The following is a 10,168-nucleotide window of genomic DNA, read 5'->3' as shown; positions in this document are numbered from 1 at the left end:
CTTAGTCCTGGTTTAGTTTTCTCTTGACTGCAGTAGCACATTGTGAGAGGTTGAAAGCTGGTAGTGTCAGTGCCTGGCTGGGAGCAGGGAGGAAGGGATGTGCACTGCTACTAAAGCATCAGCTTTAACATCAACTTTTAACATCAGCTTTTAACATCAAGTTAACCATGTGTTAACTTGATCCCACGAAGCCATGCACTGAATTAGCATTTGGAGGAATCTCTCTTTCCACTGACTATATAAGGGAATTCAGGGTGCCTAACCTCCTAATTCAGACTGTGGGGGATAGTGTGAATACCTTCCCTGCCTCTCTCCCAGCATGGTAATTCTGACAATAGCAGACAATGGAGCAATTCTAAGAAATATCATGGGCGTTTGTTCTTGCTTGTTACAGAGAAATTGGTTGGGATGATTTGCAGTACAGATTCTACCATCTCTGCCACAAATCTTTTTTTTTTTTTTTTTCTTTTTTTTTTTAGATTACATTATGAAGCAAATGTCATTGACAGGCCTGAAACTAATTTTCAATGAACAAAGGCTATGAAATGTGTTTGTAAAAGGCAAATTCACAAGGAGTGAGATGTCAAATCTAAACTGGTGTCGCATGTTTTCTCTTACATGATGATTTGGCAGTCTGCATGAATGTTGGTTTTCTTAGATCACTTTCTCTGCAAGGCTCCCTTTTACCTACAAAGCCCCTCACTGCTCACTTGCCTAAGACAACCCTGTGACAGATGACCTTTGGATTGGCAATGACTCTTGTTCCATTGCCTCAAGTGGTACAGACCTTACCTTCCCACAAAATACATTTTAGACATGCCATCAGACCTTTTTACCTTTTTTTTTTTTTTTTTTTTTTTTTTTTTTTACAGCTTTTGTAGGAAAGACATCTGCATGGCCGCATCACCAGTCATGCTCCCTAGTAACATTTAGTCGTATTCAACTAAATTTGTCAGATGGACAGGCCATCCTACAAGGATTAGGAAAGTTGGCACAAGGTTAGAGATCTGCAACTCAGATCAGTGCTACATGGAGAGGCAGTTACCACTCAGCACTTTGTTCACCCATGCCAAGAGGTGGCAGCCAGTTTGCCAGTCAGGGGTGTGTCAGATGGCCAATTAACATAAATGTTGTCATTTGCCAGCTCAACAAATAAGAGGATGTGGAAAGAGGATGGGGATTTGGGAAGAGGGAAGAAAAATTAGCATCAGTGCTCTGTTCTTGGAGGAAGCAGTGTGAATTGTATGAATACAACTTAAAATTATTCTTTAAGTAAATAAAAGTGAAAAGGATCTATAAATAAAACTTATTTATTCAAACACTCCAAGCACTCTAAGGTAAGTTTTTATATTGAATAGTCTGTTGCTGTTGTATGGTAGTCTGGAATGCTGAATTTTCAGGTTTAAGTGGGATTTGCTATCTTTACATTATTCTTACTGTATTTGCAGAAAAATAGCTATTTAAACCAACAGTTTCTTTTCATCCAGAATGTGGGTGATTACATGAAAGGGGAAAGTAGTAGAGTGAGGTTAAAGAGCAGTGGATCCTGTCTCTGGCAGTAACCTGTTTTATAATCTCAGTAAAGTTGTTTTTCCTTCACATTTTGCCTACTATGAGTTAGTTACTTGCCTTCACACTTTACCAATTTGGTCTGTCTTGCCTTATTAATCTGTGAAGTATCCAATTTAGATTGATTCTGACTATGAATGAGTCATGTTTAAGCACAAAGAGATCTTTAATTTCAGCTAGAACCACTAGCACAGGTAAACAGTAAATTAAATGATAGAGTTTTTCAACATTTTAGGTATAAATCTTTTCAGAGGAAATTGTGAATTTGAAAAGATAAGGTGAGGGGAGAGTCAATAATGTTAATTATGTCTGTGGGAGTACAACAGTATTCTAGGGCAAATAACTTCCTCCTAAACCCCAAAAGGCTGACATCACACAGGAGTGACTTGGCAAGGTGTAAAGTAGAGCAGGGGTTAGACCCCACCTTGAGAACTTTATGCCAGTGTGCAATCAATCAAATAAGCCTTTGCTGCTTCCCAGTGACTTGGGGAAGATTGTGAATCCATTCTCAGACCAACACAAAACAAAACAAAAAACAAACAAGCAACAAAAAAAACCACCTCCATGCAGAAAAATACAATAATTAGCAGGGCATTCTTATTAGTAATCTCAAGAGGCCAAAGGGTCAGTCTTACTGATCTGCTTGCTGCTCCCCTCAGAAGACAAAGGAGTGCTTCACCTTTACTCATCACCTCATCCTGCAAAGCTAGTTTCAATTTCATGCATCACCCATTTTTCTTAAAGCAAAGATTTTTTTTTTTATTATTTTTTTTCTCCTCTCCAGAAGATTTGGGAATAATGCTTAACTGGGACTTCTTTAATTTCAGAAATTGGTTACTTGGAATGAATTTCAATTTGCTCAGTGTAAAAGAAAATCCACAAGCAGGAGAAATTAGTTTTCTGAATGGCAAGAACAAAAATGAATTCATTTGCAAAATAATGCAAATGATATAGTCAGATTTTAATCAGAACAAAATCAAGAGGGAACCTTGTTTCAGAGTGCCTTTATACCACTCAGGTGGGTCAGAAGGATCCTGAGGATGATCTGAGGGTCCTTGCCCTCAGTTGCATACAATTTCTTTTCAAGGCACAAGTTTTCCTCCGATTTAACATAGTGCTGCTTTCTTTCAGCTGCTCACTTTTTTCTTCCACTTGCAATGGAGATATTGGGATATTTTATGGTAGGACATGGACTTGTGCCACCTGTTTGATATAAGAGTGATGGAGAAAAGGCATTTGCTGGTGAGAAAATTATATAATGGTTTGAATCATAGCTCCAAGATCAAAAAGTTAACTTTGTATCTGAATTCTTTTTGAGGAAGCTGAGATATTGGCCTTCAGCCTTGCCACAGAAATCATAACTTTTTGAGCTTCATTTCAACAAATAGATGCAAAAAAGGGGGATAGACCAGACTATCAAAAATGGGTTGCTACATTGCAGAAGGAAAATAAGAAGCTGTAGGAATTGCCAAACTTCCAGTGTTACAATTCAGCAAAAACTAGTTTGTGACTTTAAATATTAAGTGACTTTAATGATTAGCTTTAAAAACAAACATGTTTGTTACAGAGAGAAGGTAAAGGAAGTCACCCAAAACCAAGAGCTTACCCACAAAAAAGCAGGCCAAACAATATTGTTAGCATAAGAATATACAAATCTCTATGGCTTATAGCTAAAATAGGCAGTTAAACATAACAATGTCACCATTGTATGCATTTCTGCCATAAGTCATTTCAACGTCAATAAGTGAGAATGCAGCTGACAAAAGAAACATTATTTTTAAAACAGAAATTGCTGCCCAGTGTTGGAGGCTGGAAAGTGTCAGTGTAGAAAGTCACTTTTTGCATCAGTACATGCTGTACACTTTACTTGGTAATTTTCTTGGATAAATAATTGGGAGATTTTATTAAAAATATGTTTATTCTTTAAATGGGATATTAAAAATTAATAGCATGACACAGACAGCAGTATTTATTTGTAGTAAAAGGAAAGGAAGGGAAGGCATATAAAGAAACTGGCTTTGGGAGACACAGTAATGCAAAGACGAATGAATGTGCTGTTTTAGAGGGCTTCAGAATAGTCTCTCATGAGGAAAGTTTCTTTCTTATTGTCTTCCTAGTCCTCACACCTTTTTCCACCACATCTGCCTCTTCTTCTTGGACTATGATGATAGGTATGAAGTAAGGTATGAACTAAGCTTTAAAAAGAAACCTGCAGATTTCAGGAATAGATACAACATGAGGGAATTAAGATTTTCTACCTTTCTGGGCCCTTTAGTGTTCTGCTATGCATGGGCTCAGTAGCAGAGCAAATCTTTCTCTGTTAGGCTTAAAATTTTCAGTGAATTACTTTAACGGTAGAATAAAAAAAAAAAAAAATAATAATTTTGAGAAACCCAAAGGATGCCTGTTAGGATATTTCTTTGTCAATTCTATTAGGCTCCAGTCTGTTGGAGGGTAGGAGATCCAGTTCAGTTTGTTCCTTTAACAAAACTTTGTATTTTCTGAGTTCAAGGAACTGGTCTGAAGATGATATTACACTGTAACAGGGGCAGATTCACAAGATGAATTGTGACACAGAGCCAGCCAGGATGGAGTTACAAACTGTGGTCAAAAGTGGCCAGTGTTTGATGGTTCTCCATGTTTGTTCTTTCCAGAGGATGGGACAAACAGACTTAACTGCAGGAAGAAGAAATGAAGAAAGGGTGAAGGTAAAGGTAGCTGACAAGGGAAGAAGACAATGGGGAGGGTGCGAGACAGTGTGAGAGCTGTTGGGTCTGGAAGAAGTGTGGCATGTCTCATTCACTTGGCATCCTCCCTGTGCTCAGCCATCTCCCTGGTGGCCAGCTTTCCTGCTGCCACTTGGACACGTGCCCTTTCATAAATGCCATCACAGGGGAGTCTGGCTCCCTTTGGCTGCAAAGCAGCAGCAGATCTGACTGCTGCTGAGATGGTGAAGATGAGACATGACATTTGAAGGTCAGTCTGAGGAGAACAACAACTTTCATGCTTTTCTTTCATGAGCCTCTGTGCTTGCCTTGCAGTCATTTCATTACACTTCTGTCACATTTCTCCACTCTTTGAGTCCAAACCTGTCTTCACCGACATCAGCCCCTGGGCTTTCAAGGTCTGAGCCCTTTGAAATTGCTTTCCTTTCCCTCACACCACTCTCTTGTCTCCAGCACCAGCCCCTCACCTCTCTCCAATTTCTGCTGGAGCAGCTTCCCCGCTCCCTCTCAGCAAGGCCCCCTCCTCTTTATTGCCCTCTGAAACTCCATCTGTTCGGAGATCGACTCCAAAAGCAACAGTGATTGCTTCAGGGAAAGAAGTCGTAAAAGCACCAGCGCCTGATAAAGCGAAAACATCAGTGTGTGTAAGGAGGCGGTCTGGACCCCGTCCCACTGCATGTGGTGGAGGCATGTCTAGCACCTCTCAGCAGCTTTCCGTACCTCTGCTGGGCACACAAGCCTGCGGGAGGTTACCTTGGGGAAATAATATGGTGAATGTAAAGAAATAATGGTGTGTTAGGGAAAGGAGATTTGTCAGCAGGGTTAGGAATGGCTTAGTGTTTTCACCATATCTGTACACTGAGAGAAGTTTAATAAATCAGATAATTAGCAAAAAGAAAACTCTCTGTTTAAAAAAAATAGAATCATAGAATCATAGAATATCCCGAGTTGGAAGGGACACATAAGGATCACTGAGTCCAACTCCTGGCACCACATAGGTCTACCCAAAAATGCAGACCATATGACTAAGTGCACAGTCCAAATGCATCTTGAACTCCAACAGGCTTGGTGCTGTGACTACTTCCCTAGGGAACCTGTTCCAGTGTGCAAAAACCCTCTTGGTGAAGAACCTCTTCCTGATGTCCATCCTGAACCTCCCGTCGCAGCTTGACACCATTCCCACAGGTCCTATCCCTTGCCACTAGAGAGAATAGATTGGCACCTGCCCCTCCATTCCCCCTCATGAGGAAGCTGTATTTTTTTAATTTCTCTCTCTCTATTTTTTTTTCAAATTTCCCCAACAGAATCATATACAGATATTTATAATTAACAAGATTCAGTACAGACAAGATGGGGAACTTCTGCACAAAGGAAAAACAATGACAGATGATCAAGTGAAAAATTAAGACTTGACCCTTTTTTTGCTGTATTCTGGAAGATTACAGTTAGGCTTTTATTCCTATTGCATTGCCTCAAGTCTGAGTGCTAGGATTTCTTCTGAAAACCCAGAATTTTTCAATACTTCACCAAATGGCAATCCCATCCCACCAAAGAAACCAGCCTTCAAGACATGTCCTGCAGGTAGTCTCTGCAGAATGTGTATTGTAATGTTTGAAAGCCACGCTGGTTTACTACTGCAGATGCGCTCTGGCAAGACTTTCTGTTTTCACACTTTGATCATCTGCCTAGCAGTGTCAGTCAGTCATGTATATGATAGTGTGAACTGCTCAGAGATTCTCAGGCCACAACTGACAGGTAGGGGAAGTTCCACACTTCAGCAGGAGGTCCTTCAAGAAACAGCTGCCTTTTGGTCTGCCCTACCAGAGCAAAGATGTGTGTGAACCCTTGCGAACATTTTCTTTCTAGGGAAGGTAACTGCTGGGCTGGGCCAAACCTGCACTCACAGGGGAGCCCATCCCAGAGTCACTGCTGGAGGCCAAATGCCTGAAGCAGTGTGGGAAGATCATGGGCATCAGCTGCCCTGTACAAGTTACTCTGCCCCAGCATGGAAAGGGCCATGCGAAGAGTGCTCCAGATATTGTCAGACATAGCGCCTTGCTGCCCCTGTGGAGCTCAGCTCTTCTGCTGCATGTGCAAAGCCTCTAAGAAGTGCTCCACAGCCTCATGGTGGGCACCTAAGTTGATGCAGCCGATGCCCAAGTTGTATTGGGAGCAGATAAATCCTGTCTGGAGTTCCAGTGCCTGCCAATATGCAGACACAGCTTCCTCTGACCACTAAAGCCATAAGTTCTGTGAGGTTCCCAGGTTGCAGTTCCAAGCATTGTCTGAGAACACTGATTGCCAAGAGTTCCTGTTCATTCTGTGCTTGGGTGGTTCCCAGGTGTTGCCAGGCTTCCATATGATCTGGCTTCTGTTGTACTGCAGCCTCAAAGAGCAAGACAGCATTGGGGAGGTCACTTTCTGCCCGTCTTCAAAAGCATCATGGTAATCTCTCATGGGATTATCTTCTTCAAACTGATAACCCTTGTCATATGAAGAGGAGTTGAGGTCTTCATAATCAGTGAGTGAGGGTGAGCCTCTGCATCTCTCTTGCCCATCTCCTCCCATTCTGCCTTGAGTTTGTCACAGAAGTCCACAGCAGTCTTTGCTGGCTCAAATTCCATATCAAGAGCTGACATGTTCCCAGTTTGCATAAATTGATCCACCCAGGCATTGGATGCCCCCTGCTGCTGTATAAACTCAGCTGCCCATTGCTCTGCCTGGTCTTGGTCTCTGTGGATCACCTTATTAGCTTTGATCGATACCCTCCCATCTCTGATCTGGTGGACAAACTTTAGGAACTCAGGACTGTTGAGTTTTAGATCAGCCACTTCAGAAAGAAAATCACTAGCAGTTTTCTTAAGATCATCCTCAGGCTGATATTCCTCATACCATTGATCTGACAATGACTGGTCTTCCAGTTCCCCAAGCCACAGTTTTTCTTCTGACTGCTCTAGGCATTCTTCTGCCCACTTGGCAGGGGACACAGACAGTGGATCCGTCACTTCAGCGATGAATTCCTGCCATCAGTCAGTCTCATTGTAATCTGAAGAGACATCACCAGCATTATCTACTGCAGCCAAGAATTTCTGGGTCATTTTCAGGCAGTACCAAGGCTGCCACGCCTGGAGCTTGCTGTGGGGCCTGTTGGAAGCTTGACTGTTCGATCTGCTGCACTTCAGCCAATAGATCACACATCTTAAAGGTCTGTGGTGCATGGGACAGTAAAAGGGCTTTCTCCTCTTGCAGGAACTCCCCAACCAGCCCATCTTCAGAGGCTACTCCCAGGGGTTTGGATACGACTGCTGCTCTGGGAGCCCTGGAGGGCCAGGCCAGGGAGCCCTGAAGCCCTTTGTGCCACAAGGGTCTTGCGTGAAGTGGCCAGCCAACTTCAGGAGGGGTTAGAGCCCCGCACTCCATTTCCACATGCTTCCTCATGGCTGCGGGGACTGCCCCGAACCCCTCCAGGCTGCACCTGGCTGGGGGCGACACTGACATGAGGTGGAGCCGCCACGGAGGGCCCGGCAGCCTGTGATGTGGGACCAGGCACCCCTTCCGCTGCCGGGAACCGGGCCCTGAGCCCAGGCTCAGGGGCACGGCGACATGAGGCTGGGGGCCCTGACACCTTGAGTCGGACGGGCTCCTTTCCTTCTAGAGAGCTGGGACTGACCAAGAGGCAACCACACACAATAAGTTGTTGCTTTAAGAGCTGGGCAGAGAAAACCACCGTAATGTCTTCATAACAACTTAGGAACACCGCTTTTACTATAATTTTAGTGTTCTTTGTTAGTATTGTCTACAATCCCAAAGCACTGAGAGTACTGCTGCACTGGTTCTGTGCATGATTATTTATTTTTTCTGAAACAAGGAAGGAATAACCTAACTAATGGTTGGGATTTACTTTTTCAGAAGTCCTAGGTTTGGTAGGCTGCAGGGGAAAATAATGAAATCTAGGTCATCTGCTAGAGTCCAGCTAAGGTCAGTAAATCATTATTACCTAATGGCTGTCTGTTAGCCTGTATGAAGTGAGTTGGTCTCCTTCAGGCTCCCACTGGGCAGATGTTTACCCCACAAAACTGCCACTGTAATTGGTGTTAATTGTCAGTGTCAGCAGAGGCTATGAGGTGCTCGCTGCATGTCAGGGCTGAAGAACATGGGCAAAGAAACAGCAAATGCTCTGTACCCAACAGCAGATAGCCAGTAGAGAGACCTCAACTACCACTCCACAGGCTTTCAATTCTACAATAAATGAGTAAATAAACAAACAAAAATATTAAAAAGTGAAAAGTCCCAGGCTGCATGTGAGCTGTAGGCAGGTCTGTAAAGGGTGATGTGTTTCACCAGAGCTATTATCTTTTAAGTATGTGTCCCACAGAGGGGATACCACAATTGGTTTGCTGAGCTCCAGTCCCACTCAGTCCCTGCATAAACACCATGGTCTCTCAGGGAGGTCAGTATGTTAAAAAAGGGGCTCCTTTGAAACTGGTCCTTAAGGCTGTTACTTTGCCATCATTTTAGGAAGACATTGAAGTCATTATCAGATTGCAGGTGACTATTGTCAGCACACAATAGAAGTGCATAATGACTTCCTGGAGCAAGATAGAACTGAGCTGTCTCAAATAAATAAAGCATTTTAATTTTATAGGTTCCCCCTCCCCACTTTCTGTCATGTGCCTTGCTATCCTGGGTATTTTGGAGATGGTTTACATAACTGTGTGGAAGCAGTTCTCAAATGGTTCTCAATATGGCTTTTCCACAGAGGACAATGCATGGTGACATTGTACTGCAGGGTTAGGGAAAGAGCATCCCAGCTTGTTTGTGCTGTAATCTAGGCTTGTTACTTGCTGCAACATTTCAAATCCAAGAGAACAGTAGTCAAGTTAGTCCTAAAAGGTTACAGGATGCCATCTGGAGTCATGAAACTGCTCCTTACCAGCCTGACAGCAAAACCATCTGGCTCTCCTTCACATTGACTGGGACCTTTTTTACTAATAGCGACAAGACTTCATACTAAGTGTGATCCTAATGGCACACAAACTCTCTCTGTTTGTCACTTCCACAGCTTATGTGCTCTGTGTTCTGGTCAGAAAGCAAAGCAAGGGCAGACACAGGTTTATACCTCCTCCTCCTCCTGCTCTCAGCTCTGTGTCCTTCACACATAAGGGTTTGTCTTTGTACACTAAGCCATAAGAAGCAGAACTGATAAAATATTCAGAAGGATTTTCAGTGACCTCTACTGTAAATCTCGCCTCCACCAAGGTACAGCAGGCTCAGAAGGGAAGGTGAGAGAAAAATTAGAACTAACGATCAGCTTTCCTAATCAGCCAAATAAACTTATTTAGTGCTTTCCCACCCATTTCTACTTAATTTGGAGAAATGTTCCTACCTGTATAAATACAGCCATCAGATGCCCTGGCCCCTCTATGCACAGTCTTGAAGGAAAGTGCATAGGGCTTTATCATCTCTTCTGCTGCAAATGCCAAGGAGCAATTGGAAATATATTTAAGGACCCAATATATCTGGGCTTTAAGAAGCAGCAGGACACTGATGAAAAAACAAATCACTGAAGAAAAAAAAAAAAAAAAAGCAGGTCTTCCAGTTTGGTGGAATAAACCATTATAACAATTAGAAAGGATGTTGCTTTTATTTGCTTATTTATATTTGGTGGGCTTAAATACTTTTCTTCCTCTTTCTGCAGAAAGATGAGCTTTGACTCTCAATGTCTAGCTGCATAACAGGCAAAACTTTAGTTATAGATGGCTACAGCTTGCTACCTTCTGGGAAAGTTTTGCCAGGAAAGTAGATTTTGGGCTTTTTTTTTTTTTTTTTTTTTTTTTTTTTCTACTGATGGCTGCTACAAGACACACAACAGC

General features: G+C 42.7%; 1 pseudogene; it reads right to left on the bottom strand.

Moving 5' to 3' along the window:
* Positions 1-6,417: 6,417 nt before the first annotated feature.
* On the bottom strand, positions 6,418-8,033 carry LOC119717038 (peroxisomal targeting signal 1 receptor pseudogene; annotated as a pseudogene).
* Between the last annotated feature and the right edge of the window lie 2,135 nt (positions 8,034-10,168).

The sequence above is a fragment of the Anas platyrhynchos genome, chromosome 5 (genome assembly GCF_047663525.1).
Source record: "Anas platyrhynchos isolate ZD024472 breed Pekin duck chromosome 5, IASCAAS_PekinDuck_T2T, whole genome shotgun sequence".
In the NCBI taxonomy this organism is placed as follows: domain Eukaryota; kingdom Metazoa; phylum Chordata; class Aves; order Anseriformes; family Anatidae; genus Anas; species Anas platyrhynchos.
This window is presented reverse-complemented; position numbering and strand designations above follow the sequence as displayed.